Here is a 5,755-nt window from a genome sequence, read left to right on the forward strand (position 1 = left end):
GCCGAGTTACTGTATCTCGGTTCCTTTGGAAAAAAGAAATTCTTTGAACATTACGTTTGGCATACTGATTGTTTTTTGAAAAGCTTTGGTTTGCACTAAAATGTTGTGCTTAATATATTTGGCCATATGGAAAACCAGGACAATGTAAAATACATGTTTTTTTAAATCACTAATTACAGAGTTAAAACTATGAAACTTATTTGGTGCAACTTAATTGCTGTGAGTAATGCAAAAGCTTTGAAATGTAATCCTTAGGAATGCTTAAGATACTAATTATATTCCAACCAGTCAAGGTGCACTTGTTTTGAAACTAGTCTGAGCTGGTCCCTTCTGAGAACCTGGTATTTCCAGTGCCAAAGGTGGAGAAACAGATTAAGTTCTATGAAAACGAGTTATCTTTCAAAACCAGGGACAGACTTCAAAGCATAACATTTTATGACAAGAGGTACTTCCAGGTTAACAAAGCAAGGCAAAATAAGTTAAACACAAGAGCTCAAGAGCAGAAAATCACTTAGGTTTGGTCCAGGCCTAGCTGCTGACTGCTGTATAGAATCCTAACTTGCTAACTGACTGTAGTTAAATTCTGAAGACCTGGTATGTAAGCTAGAGATACTGCTTTATGGACTCTTTATTTGAGGCAATTATTCTATTAATTATGGAGTTTGAGAGATTTTTTTCATTGCCTTGCTTTATACTTCAGATAGTTTTACAATTTTTTTTTAATGCATTTCAGAAAACTATGGTTATTGGACTAGCCAGTTCAATGGACCACCTAGATTCAATAGCATATCAAAGTTTTCTGTTTTGGAATTGTGAATCTTACTTGCAAATATATTCCATTTATCTTTCTCAGTAATTTAAATTGAATTAACTCCAAGTCATATCCAAGTTTTCCTATTAGCTCTCCTGTAGTATACTCCCTAGTGGATAAAACTATACTTGTATTCTTTTTACCATTTATTCATCAAAAAAGTCTGTCAGCTATCATTTTGAATGAGGGTTCCCTCCTCCTATAATTAGCATTTGTTCTTCAGTCTAAATCTGAGAATAAATTCCATTCATATTGATACACTTTCTAGTGATAACATGAGAACTTCTTTTACAGCAGTCTTCATTCATATCCAAATCGTACCCAGTTGGTTTCATAGTAGGGACTCAGAAATGCCCAAGTAAAACTATTCTGTCTCAAAAGTCGTGACTTAGGTGATGCTTTATTAATAATGTCCCTTCTATTCCTCCATTTTGTCTTGTCCTTATACAAGTATAGCTTAGCATGTCTTTGTTTCTTTCAAGAAAACAAATGCTTTGGTATAATTTATTATTCTACTATGTTTCTATATCCCTGTATCACCTAATTTCATGTTTTAGGCCTCCATTTTTTGCTTAAATTCCTCCTATTATTTGTTGTTTTTTTTTTTTTTGACATCTTCCAGAACACCTCAGTTGTATTAGGAATGGTTCTTTTGTTAGTTTCATTGCCTGGCTGCTGTTTTTAATTACTACTACATTTTAGAAAACCTCCAAACCCTTGTGTCCATCTATTAATTAATATACTCCTCTGTGTTTCTGTATCCTTACTTACCTGATTTTTCTCCCATTCATCTGTGCTAGCCAAATTAACGATGAATATCATAGAAGGTTGTCCCAATTTCTGCCATCATTTTTAGTTTAAACTCTTCTATAAATTTTGGCAGTGTTAGTTGTGGAAGATGACTTCTCCATTATTTCTGTAGTAAAGTTCTGTCTCTAGAGGTGAGTTGTTTTTTATTTTTTTTTCTGATACATTTCAGTGGCTGAATATCTTAAGATTATTCTAACTTGGAAGTGAGAGCTATTAATATTTCAAACTTAATTCCCCTTTTTAAGGTACTCTAAGCTGAAGAATATGAGACTATATTTAAATAACCTAGAGAATGATATAGTTATTCTTGATCTGTTCCAGTAATAATTTTGAATTGCCATTTGTTTCAATGGGACCTCCAGTCACCATGTTTTCTTTGTCTCTACTTAATTGTCTGCTGTATGTCAGATCCCCATCTCAGAGAAGCACAGTTCTCCAAAATCTGCTCTTTAGAGTCATCACAGACCAGCCCTGTTGGCCATCACACCATCTCCAGTCATAGAAACCTGTCTGTCTTCTGGTATTGGTGTAAATCTCTTGTTCTGAGCTTCACTCTTCATTACCTCCTCTTACTACCTACGTCCTTACCAATCACCCCTTAAGATACCTTTGGTTAGGTAGTCCTGTCTTTGGTATGATGATTGATACTGGAGTCATACAGCTTTACAAATTACATCATGCAGTTATGACCCAGGTTTTGTAAGTACTGTTTTGTGTAAGGAAGGCATGGTATCAAGCTGAACGTTGTGATGTTTAGGTAATTTTTACTGGTGAGTCATCAAAATAGTGGTGCCAATTATTCAAAATTTGGTGGTTAGTATGGATATTGAACTAACTTTTTCATGTGTTATGTTACATTTATATTCCATGTTAAAATCCTTGTCTGCCTTCATGCCACTGTATTTGCATGCCCTACTACTAGAGGTAGACCTCTGCCTCTCTATTGCTTGTGCCCTTTAATGATGACGTATTTGTTTCTGTACCTTCAAGCTTAGTAATTTGTTCTTATTTAAATAATTAATAAAGCAGTGTGTAGAGGGATAAAAGGGGTGAGAAACATGTTAATGAATGGAGAGAGAAAGAAGCATGGGAGGAAGAAGTACCATCAATAGATCAATAGAGCTGAAGGATTTGGTCTGAGGAAGCAAGGCTGCAGTGGAGTAAATGGCATTCTTTTCCATCCAATATATCTCTGAAAGGATGCAGTGAGTTGAGGTTACAAACCATCTATTCATGCAAGAATCTTGGGATGGCTGTGGAATTAATTCCTTTAATGCACTTCCTTAGTCCTTAAATTCTTCATTATGAATCTACTGCTGCTTTATCTTCTTTTGGGGTACTAATTTATGATTGCACAAGAATTGGAATGTATGTGATGCAGACCTGGAAAAATGGGCTGATTATCAACAAAGTGACTTAATGTAGGAGAAACCTGGAGACAGAATGAATGCGGGTGTTTCGTACCCCCTTATTTTCTCCCTCTCAATATCTAAGCATAGTTTTCAGTTCTTCACAGTCCGTCATTTCAGGGCGATGTATCAGACACTCCAAATGTCACTCGGTGTCTTTGCACACCTATGAGAGTGGTATTTGTTAAACAGCATGGTCACAGTTTGACAGCTGGTGTCAAAATACAGCCAAGTAGTTTGTTGTGTGATGGCTGCACATGATGTTCCCAGTAGCTGTTTTTACACCAGTGTCTGTCTTCTAAAGATTTACCTCATTCCTTTTGACACTGGTCTTGCCTTCCTTCTCGTGCTTGTTTCCCCTTGCTCCTTATAAAGCTGCTGCAGGAAAATGTATTAATGTGATTGTGAAAGCTCAAGAAAGACAGCAACTGATTATGCATTGTACATAATTTGGAGAATAGGACTCTGGTTGAAGATGACAGCTCTGAGCAGGTGACCTTGAGGTAGAAGAATGCTGACATGCAAGGGTCTTTTGTATTTATGTAAGGCAGTGAGAAGAGGGGTAACCTCCTGGGGCAATGACACCCAGTTCTGAAACACCACATGATGCTCTTAAAAAAGCATGAGTACCTGCCAGCAAAAAGCAGTAGTTCTTTAAAACATGGTCTGGAAAATTCTGTAGTACACCTGAAAGTGGTAACATTACAGCTGTTGACTGCATTCAGACCTCTTATTATTGAAGGTAACATTAAGTGCATACTTCAATATGACCTATACAGTTACATCCAACCCTTGATTTTTTTTGGTAACCATTTCTACCTGAGCCAGTTTTTTTTGGAAACAAATGTGTGTAGATGTGAAGAAATCTAGTTGCTGCAGGGTGCTTCATTGTATAGATGATGTTAGCTCTCCTTCCCTTTTTGTACTGTACCTGCTTAGTAATGCTATTGTCAATGCTGCTTTGAAACATCCTTCAGGGAAAGTTAGTTAGGGCACCATCATGGAAAATTTATGTAGGATTCCTTGTATTTCTTATGATAACAGACTCCATTCAAAATCATTTGTCTTCCTTTCTCCAGTTCCTTCTTTGTATCATATTGCCTACTTCCTATTTGTGGTTTCTGTAGGGCTGGGAGAGTGATAATAATACACTGATCAAATGTTCTGCCTTGTAACCTCTGAAGCAAAGTTCCTTCCTGTTAAGCAAATCAGAAGAATGCTGGTGGTATCCCTCCATACAAGTTGAGCAATATTCTCTAAAGCCAGTGATGCTGAGTAGGCTTGAATTCAGGGCAGAGTTTGGCCTTGAAGCATTTGCTGAAGTTAGGAACCTTGAAGTTTGGCCTTTTGGATTTTCTAATGCTGGTGTCAGGAGTACAGGCTTACAGCTCTTCCAGAGCTCTTTGGCGTGTGTGGTGTTTCCGTCCATGCTGTGGCTGTTGGGGTCCTTGCTGTACTCATGAGAAGGGCAGTTAATATTATATATAATATAATGTTATATATTATATATATTTAATAACACACTGCCATGTGTGGGTTCAGTCTGGGCTACACAAAGGATCTGCTGGACTCCTGCAAAGGCTTGTTTGCTTGGGCCCAACCCTCCCACTTAGGGATGATTTGAAACTTCACCTCAGTTTTCTACTGTGGGCATGCATGTAAACAAGGTTTGTAGAAGAGTCTTAGCTTGGGGGAAAAAAAAGTTTGGAATTGGTTGATTACTTAAAAAAATAATATAACAAGATTCCAATTGAAAAGCAATGCTGAGGTTTTTCTTCTTACAAGATAAGGAATCAGGCCAACTTCTTTGAGAAGGTCCACTTAGTACGCTGTCCATAACCATTTTGATACAGTTGTATTTAAAAACCAAAACCTTTTTAGGAGTTTCTTTGAGCTGTGTAAACTAATAAAGAAGGATGTGCTACTAAATAAAGTCTTCAAATCCTCGTCTCTAAGGAGTAACTTAACAAAGTTACTTAGGAATAAAATAGAAAAGCCCTTGAGAATTACCATTACTAGCAAAATAAAGGTCTTAAAGAGTTTTTTTGTTGTTGTTTTGAAAGCATTACTATACATATCTGCATGCTAAGAATCTGTTTTCAATCAAAATGTGGTTTTTTTTTTTTAAATAAACCAGGCTTCTCTGAATTATCTGCAAAAATAATTAATTTTTTAGAATTATTTAAATTACGTTCAGTGAATGAATGAAATGAATACTGTAAGCTGGGTTCATTTTCTATAATGAAAAAGCTTTAAATAAAGTTATTAATGCTTTTAGCACAAGTGAACTGTAGAATAGCATCAATGAACTCTCAGTGCTATAACCTTTGACTTCAAATTAACATTTTTAGGTTACCCAAAACTTTTTTAAGTAGTTGAAATTAATGTAATTTGTTTCCAGCAAGGCTGATAAGAATACATCTAAAAATACTTAAAATTTTGTAGCTTGTCAGGGGATCAAATCTTATCTTTTTCAAGGTGACCTCGCATTTATTTTTCTGGGGAGCCCCCTGGTCTTGCATTTATTTTTCTGGGAATCCCCTCCCTCCCACAAAGCTTATAGTGGCTTACAGCTTTAATATGAAGGAAATCAACCAAATTGTTGACATTAACAGGATAAAAACTTTAGTTTATTTTCCTGTAACCCCTAACACACCCCAACTTTTAACCTAAAGCAAACAGCTCGGGCTAGGTAGCCGGACCTACGGCTTTCTCAAAAGCAACC

Source organism: Corvus brachyrhynchos, unplaced genomic scaffold, assembly GCF_000691975.1.
Source record: "Corvus brachyrhynchos isolate BGI_N302 unplaced genomic scaffold, ASM69197v1 scaffold258, whole genome shotgun sequence".
Taxonomy (NCBI): domain Eukaryota; kingdom Metazoa; phylum Chordata; class Aves; order Passeriformes; family Corvidae; genus Corvus; species Corvus brachyrhynchos.